The sequence below is a fragment of the Zea mays genome, chromosome 3 (genome assembly GCF_902167145.1).
Source record: "Zea mays cultivar B73 chromosome 3, Zm-B73-REFERENCE-NAM-5.0, whole genome shotgun sequence".
NCBI lineage: Eukaryota > Viridiplantae > Streptophyta > Magnoliopsida > Poales > Poaceae > Zea > Zea mays.
The window spans coordinates 172,351,726-172,367,023 of NC_050098.1; the positions used below are offsets into that span (position 1 = coordinate 172,351,726).

The window sequence follows — 15,298 nt, forward strand, 5'->3', positions numbered from 1 at the left end:
CGGTGTCTCGAATGCGGCTAAATTAATCTGTCCATTACGACAACAAAATCCAGGTGGTTCATACTGAAACTTCTTCGCTTTGCAGTAATCACAATCAGCAACAGTGCTCAGCAAATGTGTTTCTTCAGGTATGTTACTATACACCTTGTCGTACAAGTCAGGTACGTAAGGGTTGACAGTAAAGGCATCTTGGGTTTCATCAATCTCAATATCCTCACCAGATTCACCATCTAAATTTGTTTTGAAAGAACAAGGGATAAGACATACAACTTTAGAAACTTTTAAATCATATATCCTATATTAAAAACATGACATAAGTACCTTGCCCAATGAATAGGTATCCTTCTTCGTCATCATCATCTTCTTTAAAAAGTACAGCCTCATCAGCATCCTCTGTAAAGAGCACACCTTAATCATATTAACCACTAAGAATAATTAGGGAACTAATGATGGAATGAGCTTGTAATTACCATTGGTGGTAATAGTCGAAGATGTCTGGTGCTGCTTCCCAACGTCTACTCCTTTGGTCATTTTGTCACTATTTGTGGCAGGGACTGTACACAGATGTCTTTGTCGTCTAGGAGACTTTGTCAGTTTCTTTGTCTCAACATCCTCAGTCACCGATGGAGTAGGAACAAATGGTGTTGGGATCAATTCAGGAATAGCCATGAGCTCGGAGCTAAATAGAGACCCAGTAGGTGCTTGAGCATCTATTGAACTCCACACAAGCTCCGGGGTAAAATTAGGGTTCTCAATGGCGATTGAGTCCTGACTTAGCATAACTTGTTGTCTTATTCTATAGTTTTCCCTTGCACTCTTTTGATATGGTTTCATATTACGCAACGTCCTTTGTTCCTTAGTTTGAGTTGCACATCGAGCTCTTTCTCGGATTCTCTTACGTTCCTTTGGATCTAACACTTTTGAATACTCATGGTGTACAACATTTTCTTTGTTGCGTGATGCACGACGTTTCTTCAATTCATTTTTTGTTTCATCACTCATCGCCGCATATCGTGCTCTTTCCCTTTCCCGTTTACATTGCCTTACATCCGCACATCCTACTAAACCATTATAGGTTTTATTTTTTAAAACCTTATTGAAATGTCAAATAAGTCATCTTATATTATTATTAGATATACCTTCAACAGTGATGTTGGACAGTTCTTTTAATGGAGAACGAACATCATTAGTTTGGAGCGGATCCATCTACGTATTTCAGGCAGCCACAAAACCTATATGAGAGGATGAATCACCTTATCATACTTCACCAAAGGATAAGATACGCTCAATTTCTAATCTAATTAGATAACATTGATTCTTAGAGATAGGGAAAGTCCTAATGAGCAAATTGGTACGTTCAGTTAAATGGTAGACAATCAATGAGAATCAAAGTCAACATATAAGACTAACTCCAACACGGACCTCTAAAGGGTCCTATACCCTAAATTTAGAGGATGAGGTCATCCTCTACTCCCTCCAGCATCGTCCTTTAAACGGTCTTCTAAATTTACAGGACAAATTAAAAATGTCTCTAATATAGGTATTTGTGTATAAAAGACATGCTTTAGAGAATGTTGTTGAAGAGGAAAGAAATATAGAGAATGTAATCTTTTAGGATGTCTCCAACAAGGGAATGCTTAGGATGGTGGTACATGTTGTGTAGTTGCGTTATAATTACTTCTTTCATTGTAAGGAATATGGATGTTTTACATCAACCCGAAATGTACTCCACATGCCATGGATATTCGTTTATGCACTGCTAAGGAAATCCTCCTCCATGAGGATTTTTTGTTCCTCCAGAAGGAACTTAGTTTTTCAGGAGTGCACTTATTCATGTATCAAGACTAAATTATGTTTATGTTACAAGTTTTTAGTTGTCCTTTTTTCACATGCCAGCATGTTAAATCTGCTAATTTTGATTCATTAAGATATTAGGATGGATGGAATCACACAAGCTGTTGAAAATCTTAAGAAAGAATGGGGCCAAGCAGTTTCACAGCTTGATGAGAACATTACTGCAATTGAATCATGTGGAAAAACAGGGAAAGGGATAGAGGAAGCAAATTCTCTTCCAAGGTTGAATGGTTCTGCACAGGATGCTCTACAGTTGCTAAAGTCACTACAGTTCCAGCTTGATCTTCTAGCACAGCAGCTTCCCACTTTTGATGAGGTGCAGTCTGGTCAAGCAACCTTGAAGTCATGGGATGAACAATACAAGAAGTAAGATATTCTTAGAGACTTGGAGTTTGTTTACTTTTGTTATCCTTTTTAGCCTACTTTTTTATATAAACCTTGAACATTTTTGCAGGCTTCGTATTAGCCTGAGGAATGCTAACTTAGAAGCAAAAGACAACATTAGATAAGCTGCTGAAGAGGAGGTACGTGATTATGCCTGAACTTTGATGATATTGATCCAAGTGATGAGTGTTGGGGGCCTTCGGCTTCCGAAGGTCCTCAAAAACAAGATTTAATAGTGTTTCTAGAGTATAATGTGTAAACAGGTATCTTCGGACTCGAGTCGATATCGCAGTAGGAGAAGCCCAAAGTAACACGAAGGTTGATACAACGCCGAAGATGTGAGCGGGAAAGCTTCGGCGTGGTAGCAGAAAAAGAAACCGACTTAAAGATGAAAATGCTGTTCAGACCTCGGTGGATTACTATAGAATTACTACCAAATGTAAAGGGCATGAATGTAATTTTATATGGGCTGTGTCCCGTGCCTATAAATAGGTGAACAGTACCCCCGTACTGTTCACGCTGACTTGGCATTTGTTCTTGCGTCACACCTGTATTTTCATCTCCTTCCAAGCTGAAGGTACATTTGTAATTTGATGTTATTCCTGTTTCTTCATAATAATAGTAATGCAAAAATAAGTTGATAATAATATATAATTGTCTATGTTCCTTATGATTCATTCTTCATCATCGTATGCTGTGTTTATGAAGGTACGTCCTTCATAACCTTCGTCTGAAAATCATTATGTCCTAAGGGAAATAATGCTTCGTAGGACGAAGGACTTTATCGATTAACATTTTCTGTGTTGCCTTGTTCTTAACTCATAGCATTTGAGAACAAGTCCCCAACATTGGCGCCCACCTCCGGTGAACTCACTTCCACTCTTTGAGTTTTCGAACACCTTCGGCGATCATAAACCTTCGCTATGGCGTCGAAGAAAGCTTCAGCAACTGGGGCTGCAGCTCTGCAACCGCTGGACCACAATCAGGAGACTGTCTCCCTTCGGGAGGCCCGAAGCCAGAAAAGGAAGGCTGTTAGCCCGACACCGCCAGAGGATGAGATAGACCAAGAAATCAGAGACATGGAGATGCTTCATCAACAGGTGCAGAGGAAGAAGGAAAAGATGGCCAGGCTAGCTGAACTGCAAAGGCAGATAGACAAAGCTTCTGAAGAAGTTCGTCATCTTACTCAGGATGAGCAGCACCGAAGGCCTCAGCACCAAGACCTTCATCAGGAGGGTTTCCTCAACGAAGATGACTGGTATGACAATTTCCATCATGGGAATTTTGTTTTTGATGATGCTTCTCCTCTATCCACTGAGCTGCAGGCTACACCTTGGCCTCCGTCCTACAAGCCGCCTCAGCTTCCCATATTCGATGGCCACTCAGACCCAAAGCAGTTTTTGATGAGCTACGAAGCAACAGTATCTTCGTATGGTGGCAATTAGGGCTGGGCAAAAAACCCGTAACCCGAAACCCGAACCCGAAATACCCGAACCCGAACCCGAAATACCCGAAACCCGAATTTTGTTCGGGAATTTCGGGTAGCAACTTGCAAAACCCGAATTTATTTCGGGTAATTCGGGTATCACAATCGGGTACCCGAAATACCCGAATTACCCGAACTTTCATGTGTCATGTCCTCATGTCATGCTTAATTATTAATTTGTGCATCTATAATTATGTGTAAGTGTGCATAACTTGTGATTGTAGATTGCTTGTGTTTTATATGTCCATGTATATCATCATTCAAACTATATTTTTATACTAATTTAATAGGGTGTATGTGTTTTTATGAAGCCGACATAATAGTTTGGGTAGTTCGGGAATACCCGAACCCGAACCCGAAATTTCGGGTACCCGAATTTTCGGGTATTGCAAAACCCGTTGTAATTTCGGGTATCAATTCTCAAAACCCGGAATTTTAAAAACCCGAAATACCCGACCCGAAATTTTCGGGTAACCCGAACGCCCACCCCTAGTCATGGCCAAATCTTTTGTTATGGCTGTCAGGAGTGTTGCTCAAACCTGGTATTCTTCCCTTCAATCAGGAACGATCACTTCATGGCAAAAGCTGAAGGACTTGTTGTTAACCAGCTTCCAAGGGTTTCAGACGAAGCCGGTCACTGCTCAAGCTCTATTCCAGTGCACCCAGGACCACGAAGAATACCTTCAGGCGTACGTCTGGAGGTTCTTGCGTTTGAGGGCACAGGCACCAACAGTGCCCAATGAAATTGTCATTGAGGCCATGATCAAGGGGCTTCGGCCAGGACCTTCAGCTTAGTACTTTGCTAGGAAGCCTCCTCAAACTTTGGAGAAGCTGCTCCAGAAGATGGACGAGTATATTCGGGCCGATAATGATTTTCGTCAAAGAAGGGAGGAGGCTTTCAGGTTTTCTGAAATGACCAGGGGCTTCGGAGGGAGGTTCTATCCGAGGCACGTTAGGTCAATTCACAACTCTACTCAAAATGATGATAGTGGGAGCCAGCAGCAAAGGCCACAGTGCTCCTCACAGGCTTCGGGGCAACAGCAAGGCTCCTTCCGACCACCAGCTCCAAGAGGCAGAGGCGCCAGGGGCTTCGGCGGAAGATTTGGAGATCAACCAAGAAGAATTTTTCGCTTGTTTTGTGGTGAGAACAAAGGCCATACCACCAGGATGTGCCATGTTACCATCCAGAAACAAAAGGAAATAGCCGAAGCTGCAGCACAACAGGCTCAACCGAAGCAGATCATGCACACTGCTTCGTATCATTCGCCTTACATCCCAGAATATGTAGGCAATTACCCTGCAGTTTTTGTTGCTTCGGCGAGTCAACCTCAAGCTTCCTGGCAACAGCCTCCGCCTCCGCCACCGCTGCAACAAGGCCAACAGCCAGAAGGGAGCCAATATGCTCCACACCAAAGGGACTTCAGAGAACAGTCCGAAGCTCGCACAGTCAACAGCACTGTGCCAGAATCGAAGCACATCTATTGATAAATATCCTACCTTGATAGCAGTCTTTTTCATTCAGTTTTATTTTCTGTGTAATAAAGGACATTTTTTAGATCTCGTATAATAGTTTCGTTGTTTGCCACAAGGAAAATATATTTTCTCCACAGGCTTAAGTTGTTGAAGCTTAAAGATTTGCGATAACAAGGAGGACCTTCGAATTATCAAAAATTCTTCGAAGCAACAAAAAGTCGTTCTAAGGAACGCAGAGTAAGTTTACTGAAGTCACAAAAAGTCGTTCCAAAGGGAGCGCAGTGTAAGTTTTCTGCTCCAAAGTCGTTCCAAAGGGAATGCAGAGCTTACAGCGAAAAGTCAACGCTGATACCGCCTAAAGTAAAAGGCGAAGCGTGAAAAGTCAACGCGAATACCGCTGAAAGTAAAAGGCGAAGAAGCTCCTAAGGGAGGCTTACAGCGAAAAATAAACGCTGATTCCGCTGAAGTAAAAGGCGAAGAAGCTCCTAAGGGAGGCTTATAGCAAAAAGTCGACGCTGATTCAAATAGATTATGTGTTTTATCGCAGGGATGTGCGCGTGTCTTCGGAATAAATACCATCTTACATAGCATAAACATCATCACATCATTTCGCATAGCATAAGCATCATACATCATGCTGCATATGGCACAAGAAGGGGACACAATATCGATCTTCAGAAGAATGTTTTGAAAAAGGAGAAAATCATGCTAAGTCGTAAGGAGATACACTATTGATCTTCGGAAGTGTAGCTTCGGAAAATACCTTCACGAATCTTGGATATTATTCATCAGAACACTACGGATATAGTTGTGATAAATAAAAATTCTTCTTCACGAAGCATGAAAAGAAGGGAAGGTGTTTTTTCGTCAAAGACTCAAAAACGGTACGTATCAAAATTTCATGCATCGTAAAGAATTGAACAATAAAAACAGGTATATTACATTCAGGGCTACAAGATGTTACACATGTTACATTTCAGAAGTTTTTACAATAGTATTTAATCTTCTCTCAGAACAACTTCCGCAGCTTCGTTCAGGAGCCGATTAACAACTTCATCCATGATAGCTTCAGCCATCTTTTTAATTTCGTCATCTCCTTTCGGGTGAGGGCCCGGAGATGCTTTAGTAAGATCTGAAGGAGGACAGGACACGGCTACATTGCTATTACAAATTGTGAACGAAGTTTAAAGCCAAAAATTACAACACAATAAAAACCATTAGTTAATACCTATTTGCCCTTCGGGTTCTGCGCTTTTTTCAGCAGCCTCAGCTACTTCTCTAGCATCGTGAATGCCCTTTTCACTTTTTTGGATAATTTCTCGGGCCATTTCTCGGCCACCATTATCCCAGACATCGGTGAAAAATTTTCCACCAACCATGCTAGCTTCGGCTGAAGAATCTCTCGCATCTTCGAAGGACAAGACAGCTTCGGATTGCGCTAAAATCTTTACATGCTCGCAGCCCTTTTTCTCCAAAATGGTGGCAATTCCCCTAGCACCCGAGAAAGCACATATGTCTCTGCGGCTATTTAAAATTTCCTCGAAGGCCTCAGTTTCGTGATTGATCCATTCGATGGGACCTTCGGGGTTGCCTCTTGTAAAGTTTTCTTCGCTCGAGAATGCGCCGACGCTGGCGAAGCTAGCTTTCAACTTCTTGACACACTCCATAGATTTGTTATAGCATTTTTTCTTAGACGAACGAAGCTCTTCAACAGTTCCCTCTAAATGATTTGCCCATTGGTCGCTAAGTTCTCGCTTCGTTTCTTCAAGTATACGTTCCTCTTTGGCTCTGGCCAGCTGTTTTCGAAGATCTTCAATTTCACGCTTCTGAGCCTCAGCTTGACCCTTAAAAGTAGCTTCGTCTTCTTTTATTCTATTTATCAATGAATGTAATATTTTATCTTTTTCGAGACCTTCGTTCCTCAGTTCAATTACTTCGGAACGAAGGTTGCTCAGGGCAATAGCGCACCCTTCGTCTTCGGCATCTTTTTGGGCCCTGAGGGCATTGCTAAGTATAAGGCCCTGCAAAGAAAAGTGTGTGTGCGTCAATAGATTTAAGCAAACGAAAAATTTTGGTCTCAAGAAAAAATATAAAGATCTCAATTTTTGCACCTTTAAGCTATTATATGCCAGGCTGTCGGCCAGTTTGTTTTTCGACAACACTGAGAGCCCGTCTTCTAGTGTTGGGAATCCGAAGCTCTTGCTCATCTCCCGACAGACAGAAATCTCCTTGCTGTCAGGGAGACAATACAAAAAGTCTTCTTCTCCACTGCCGTTGAATATTAACGCCCCCTTTGGATACTTCAGTTTTTGGGCATAAAGCTGGGCCTCTTGCTTTTCTTTTTCTGATAATTTTTTCCCTGAAGCATGATGAACAATATAATCAAGAACTTTGGGGGATGCTTCGGGGGCAACAGCGCTGATTTCTTCAAAGATTGGCTCCGTTATTTTTTCTTCCTCGGTTTCCAAGGATTTTACCTTCGTGGCCTCTGAGGGCCCAGCTTCAGCTTCAGTTTCCGGCTCTGGAGCCTTAGTATCAGAAATTTCAGTTTTCGCTTCGGAAGTTGAAACAGTCTTCTTCGGAGTTGTGCTTGAGGATTTAATTGTTTCCGGAACATCTAACACATTGACCATTCTCTTTCTTTTCGGAGTCACCGTTTGCCCCTTTTGGATTTTTGTTGTCTCAACATTTGCTGAAGGACTTAAAACTTCTGATATTTTTGATCCTTCAGCTGATCCTTTTGCTTCTTCCATTTTTTCTGACGATGGCGCTTCGGCCATCTCTTTGGTTTCTGATAACAAAATCTTTGGTTCTTCCAATTCTGTTCTTGTTGGCATTTCGGCCATTTCTATGACTTTTGGCAGCAAGGTTGGCTTTTCAGCTTCGGTGGCCGAAGAGGTATCTCCGGTGAACTCAGGCACCGAGGCTGGTTCAATATAGCGTGGCCGATGTGTGAGGACCTTTATCCTTTTTCTTTTCGGTGCTGGCTCACTAGGAGCAGTTGCAGCTTCTTCTTTCGCAGAGGTTGTGCCTTTTCTTTTCTGCCCTCGAATGGGATAACGATAGTCAGGGTAGACGAACCTGATTGCGTCAAACACTCGGTTCAGTCTCTTCTTTTTCCGGCCTCCGAAGGCTGCTGACAATGCAGTATCTTCGGCCTTCGAGTAAGCCCCAAGTAGTTCATCACTTAAATTTTCAATGCTTTTTAGCCAGTCATCATCTGGCTCAACGAATTTATCTCCGAACTTGAAAGTATACTTCAGCCTGATAAGCCCACCTTCGTCAGCCTCCTTTATGGTCTCTTGCGGCATTTCCCATTTTTCCGCGAGTGGCCATACTCTGAAGGCAATATGCTCTTGGACCAAATCTCTCGTTCCAATAAAAGAACAGATAACTCCGAAGGCTCTCTGGCATTCTTCGGCAGCTTCATTCATCTCAACCTTCGGCCTTCGCAGGCCGAAACTTTGCCAAATAGGGCGCATAATTATACCTTTAATATCTTCCCATGCTTTCAGGTCATTCTTCACATAAAACCATTCTGTCATCCAGTCGTCGGGCCATCTCTTCCGAAATGTTGGCACGGGACAGCTTGACCCAGATCGAGAAATGAAACTGTAGCAGCCAAAATTATTGTGATACTGTTCCTTACCCCAGGGTTTTGTCTCGTATGATAATTCGTGTATGTTGCAGAAACTTTTCGCATCAGGCTCCAGACCTTGGCTTCTCACGGCCCACACGAAGATATTCAGCCTTATAATTGCTTCAGGGGTAAGTTGATGAAGGTAGACTTCAAACATTTTCAGCACTTCTACGACAAAGCTGCTCAGGGGAAATCGTAGTCCAGATTTCAAAAAGCTTCGGAACACTACGACTTCATTTTCCTCAGGGGTCGGGCAAGTTTTCTCTCCTTCGTCGACCCTCACAATGGATAAATCCCGGAAGTATCTTCCCCTCATGTTGACAAGATGATTTTCTTTGATACCTGATTTGCCAAAAACTGAATGGCTTGGTCGCCAGGGGCGATCTTCGGAGTCTTCACCACCACTATCCACATCATAACTGTCGCTGTCATCAGTATCTTCAGACAAACCTTCTAAAATCTCTTTGGTGATTTTTTCTGTGTTGGTCTTCGACATTGCTATAAGAAACCCCAAGTTCTTTTCTTCAGAGAGACTCAGCTTCATCTCGGGAGCAGCCTTCTTATCTTCAGACATCTTCGCAAACACTAAAAAACTGTTTTCAGCGCCGAAGCTTAAAAACTTAAAAAGCTAAGCAAATCTTGGTGCGCAAGAGCTAAAAATTGAGTGAGCGAGAGCAGATGGCAAGAGAGCGTGCCAAATGAGCTCGCGGTATGCTCTTATTTATACGCCCAGTGCGTTAAAAATTGAAAGACCCCGCCTGTCAGTGAATGTTGCTATTCTAGCAAAGGGAAGGTGTTTTTTCGGACCTTCGGCTTAAAGCCTTTGTCCATGTCGCAATCTAAATTTATTATTTTAACAAATTAATATTGCGAGGGGCTACTGTTGGGGGCCTTCGGCTTCCGAAGGTCCTCAAAAACAAGATTTAATAGTGTTTCTGGAGTATAATGTGTAAACAGGTATCTTCGGACTCGAGTCGATATCGCAGTAGGAGAAGCCCAAAGTAACACGAAGGTTGATACAACGCCGAAGATGTGAGCGGGAAAGCTTCGGCGTGGTAGCAGAAAAAGAAACCGACTTAAAGATGAAAAGGTTGTTCAGACCTCGGTGGATTACTATAGAATTACTACCAAATGTAAAGGGCATGAATGTAATTTTATATGGACTGTGTCCCGTGCCTATAAATAGGTGAACAGTACCCCCGTACTGTTCACGCTGACTTGGCATTTGTTCTTGCGTCACACCTGTATTTTCATCTCCTTCCAAGCTGAAGGTACATTTGTAATTTGATGTTATTCCTGTTTCTTCATAATAATAGTAATGCAAAAATAAGTTGATAATAATATATAATTGTCTATGTTCCTTATGATTCATTCTTCATCATCGTATGTTGTGTTTATGAAGGTACGTCCTTCATAACCTTCGTCTGAAAATCATTATGTCCTAAGGGAAATAATGCTTCGTAGGACGAAGGACTTTATCGATTAACATTTTCTGTGTTGCCTTGTTCTTAACTCATAGCATTTGAGAACAAGTCCCCAGCAATGAGCTGTCTGAGTGGTACATGCTTCTAGGGCTTATTTGGATGGCTTCTGGATGGAGTTGCCTGGCCCAGGAATCCATCCCAGGCGTCTGATTTTGGTCGCCTGGGGCTAGGATGGTTGCCTGGCCGGCGAGCTGCCTGGCAGGGTAGCAACCAAACAGGCCCCTAGAGTGTCACCAATCACCAATGCAATGTGAAAGATTAAGAATTCATGTTAAATTTTAAGGACATATTCTTTATATGCAGTATGTCTTCTCAGAGGTTTTTTATGTACTCATTTAAGTTCAAAAGCACCATTGAAACTAATGCTGCTTTAGTTTTTTGCAATTTCCCTGGCAAAATTAGCAAGAAAATGACCTGTAGGCACCCTACCACGTTTTTAGAGCATCGCAGGTGCCATTATAACTTGGCTATCGGTTTCTAATTGACTTTTCTCTAGAGGGCACTTCTTCTAGGCGGTGGTGAAGAGTCTACCATCCGTAGGCGTAATCTCTAGTAAGTTGATTTCAATGAGGTCTTTTTCTCTTAAGACAATATATATGGGATATTTAAGGAGCTTTTATAATTTAATCAGTTACATGTGTATCCCATCCATCTGGTTTCATCAAATTCAGGTTACCTGAAATTTAAAAAACTGATAATGTGGGTTGTCATTTGTGAATTCTAGTTTCCTATATTATACACTAAGAATTGTGGAATAACAAATAAGAGCTGTTGTGTTAACTCATTTCAGTATTTCATTAACTAAAAGGCCATCCTTTTGCATTCATGTTTAGATAAGTTCTCTTGTATCACAATAATAAATGAACCACCCTTCTACATTTGTAATTTAAGCAACATCTAGTTTTGTCATATAATGTGATCATTAAATGATTCAGGACAAAGGCTGGAATGACATCTGTTGCTGAAAGTATCACTGAGAGCCTCCGACGGTCTCGCCAGATGATGGTTCAGGTTTGCATGTCCACTTGTTCAATTGTTAGCTTATATGCTGATGCCTAATGGCTTATTGCTCATAAACTAACTAATTGATATAAAATTATAAATGTTTACAGGAAGTGGAAAGAAGTGCTAGTACCTTGGCAACATTTGGTATTCATTTTCATTAAGTCGTTAGTTTGTATATTATTTATAATTTTTATCATTCTAGAATGATTGAGTTTTGTCGGTTCCTAAAATCTGTCTTGTACAATATGCTTGATCTTAATTGTAATGTACTCCATTCGAACTTATAAGACATCTTGGCTTTTTTAGATACACAACCTTTACTATACTTAGATATACATAGTAAAATATCACTTTAACATCACAAATAAGCTGAAATAAGCCAACCAATGCTAGCTTATTTATGATGTCAGAGTGATATTTTATTTCTTAGTCTCCAATCATAATCGAACTTATATAATCTATAAGGTATATATTTTAAAAAGGATATGACGATATTGGACAGCACATGGGGAAATCAAGATAAACAGCTTCTTCCACCGTGGATAAAAGACATTGGACACCAGATTCTACCGTAACAGAAAAAGTGAGGCCGTGGAGTTTCCAAACCGGACTTTGGAACACCTTGTAATTTGGAATGGAAGGGGTACTAATGTTCTTGTGATGTTTCATAGTGGATCGATAAAACTGCTTGGCTCTAGTCATGTACTTGTTATGTATATTTATATTTAATTTGTTGAAATATTTTTTTACTATAGGATGTTCTTCTCTTATGGCTGAAAAATATAGCGCATTCATGCACTTCATGGTGTATGAAGTTTGAACCAGAACATTTTCTTATTTGCCTTCATTTGTAATGCCAAAGGAGGCACATCAGACAGCCAATGAATGAACATGTCTGGCAGCCTTCTTTGCTTCCTCTATGAGCTCTGGGCCTTAGTCCAGATGATTCCTTGGTGAACAGTGCAGTTCGTTTGTTAAATTCAAAAGATCAAAAGGCCCACGATCTTGTGGAATGCTTCAATAGGGTCATGACTCATGAGTTGGCTTATGGAAACAGAAAATAACAGAAATGGAGCAAACTGGTCGAGTAGAAGTGTGTAATGAAGCAAGGATGTATATAAGTAACAAAGTGGGAACACAAAGAGAGAAGGCTTGCCCTTACCATCCATGGTGGCTGATTAAGCTCGCACCCCCAGTGAACAAGCAACCTATATGAATGTTTACCCAATTTTTGTGCCCTTCTATGCATTGAATAATTGAATTTAATGTCATCCTTTAACCGAACCAACTTTTTGTACAGGTGAAACTGGAAGAACGTATGAAGCTAGACTTGTTGCAATTTATAGACATGTAAGAGAGAACGGAGTTGAGGGACAACCTATTTCTGTTTCAACAGAACAGTTTGCAGTAAGTCAAATCACCTCTCATACTATGATCTTGCAATTGTTTCTTTCTCTCTTTTCTAAGAATAACTATTGCATTAGCATATTTTACTAACTTGTATAAATTGTTATTTTCAAGAGATTTATGTACTGTTTCTTTACATACAATGATGATTGCCACATCCACAATCTTGCAGAACTTTGAATGGCAACCAGTTATCTGGATCTTTGCCTGATGAGATTGGTTACCTGATGAACTTTAACAGATTACAAATAAAAGATAACAACATATCAGGCCCATACCTAACTCTTTTGCCAACTTAACAAGAATTAAACATCTGTAAGTGTCGAGTATCTTTATTTTCTGCCCATCCTGATGCTTCTGATTTCAATAGTTTTGTGATTACCAGTCCTCAACTATGTTTCACAAAGTAGTCATATTAGCTTAGGCTGCTCTGTAGCTAACCAGCGAGATTAGTTGCCAGTGAACTGAAACAACTACGTAAACTCATTTGGTCTCCCCCATTAGGTTGAGTAATATTCTTGTACTGTTTTAATATAGTGTCATTTTTTAGTTGCACAGTACCGACACCAAGTTCTATCCTCATGTGTAAATACCACAGTATATGGTTTTCATTATCCCTTGAACATGAAGCATATAGGTAACTTAGTCCTGTATAGGTTTTCAGCGTAACATGATCAAGGTACCATCACACACAGGGAACTTATTTTTACTTATGAAGTCTCCGAATTCATAAAATAAATTCATAAATTGGTGGAATGTTATGTGTCTATTGACGATGGGTTTACAAATATCCTCGAAAGATACTGGAAAATAAATAGAAATGTGATGTGCTCTCTGAATTCCCTTGGCACATCCAAGTTATTATGCTTATCCAAATAGCAACTCTTCAGAGCTCTTGTTGTCACCAGGTATTCAAGTAGTTCTTTTGTTGGCAGTGTCAGTTTCCTGTACGCATTTTTCAGGTTAAAAACCTATATGGTCACTATCAACTCTACCTTTCTAGGTGTATTGTTCCTACTGTTGTTTATGGATCTCTTAATTCTGAGATGTTATTATCTCTATTTATTTGACAATTTTGTCACTTCTGATGTTTACATGCACCATAGTTAATGTTTCTACATTGCTATGTGATAGTCTTGAAACTAACAACTTTCACCATCGTGTATGTGGTCCCAAAGCGTTCTTATGATGCTCGAAAGGCCCTTCAGAAAAATGTTATCCAACTAAGCAGCAGTCTGATAGTTGGAGTAAAGCCTATTGATGCAGTGCACCGGCAGCAGCTGGACGAGAGTTTCGCTCCAAGCAACTCAGGTGGATTTATGGCTTCCTTGCCTTCGAAGTCACTTGGCTTGAAGAGCACAGGCGCATCGAACTAGTTAGGAGGCTTTAACCGGCTGTATGACCTCAAAGCTAACACAAATGTTAGCCGAGATGCAGGGCGTCGGGCAACTGGCAGTGTTGCTGCACCAGCAAAATCAATTGTAACCAATGTAATGGATTTGGTATTTGGCATTTGATTTGGCAATGAGGATTGATGACCAATGCATCCGGAACCTTCTCTGTTTCTTCCATTTACTTGTTCGAGAATGCCACCATTCCAAAGATTCAACAGCAAATCTTGCTGAAGTCTAAGAGCTTACCGAGTGAACTTTCATTTGGCGATGTAACATTAATATTATGCATTTTTTCACGGTTAATTGTACTAATGTTGTCTCATGATATGTTCAGATGAGGTCAGTTGTGTGTTAATGACCATGCTACAGCCTACAGCTCTTGTAGTGGGTGATTTTTCATATTTTTAACTGGTTTGTGTATTGTTTACTGTCGTTTAAGTGTTACCTTGCTTCTGCCTCCCCCTCGAAGAGGTGCTGACGAGTTTCATAAAAACAGGGAAGAGGTGATGCTTGCTGGTTTATTTTTTGAAAGGTTCCATTTTTTCCAAGAGTGTCGTATGATCTGAGTGCCTTCAGTTAAAGAAGGAAACACTTATCTCAATTGTTGCTTTGTTGCAAGGTTCCTTTTTTTGTTCCAAAATTGTTGCATCGTCTAGAGCGTTTTGAGATGAAGAATGAAGTGATCCTCTTCGGTGAGCAATTTTTTTGTTCTTTCAATTTTCAAAAATGCTATCATCATTATGTCGTTCCTACCGCATTTTCCACATATCTTTCGTAAGCAGATATTGTTTTCAATAGTTTTGTGATTACCAGTCCATGGATTACAGTGGACTAAATGCAAATTACATAGGCTTGTATAGATCAAGAACCATGCTAACAGTGATGAAGAAAGATGAATGAAGACTAATGATGGTGAACTTATTTATTAGCTCATAGAAAGGTCACATAGTTTTATACAAAGTGATCACCATTGAGACCAAACACGCGACTAATACAAATAGAGAACAAATCATTACTACTAAGTTTCATCTAAATCATAAATAACAAAGTATCTACTATAACAAGCTAGAACACGTCTCAATCAGATATCACAGTTGTGAGATGTGCCTATCTGTTCTCAAGAAATCTGTCGACGATACGACGCCTTGGATTTTGAATCAACGAACGTCGA

At 40.6% G+C, this 15,298-nt stretch overlaps 1 pseudogene; it reads left to right on the top strand.

The window, feature by feature from the left end:
- The first annotated feature begins 1,936 nt into the window (after positions 1-1,936).
- LOC103652352 (uncharacterized) lies at positions 1,937-11,548 on the top strand (annotated as a pseudogene).
- Positions 11,549-15,298: the final 3,750 nt, after the last annotated feature.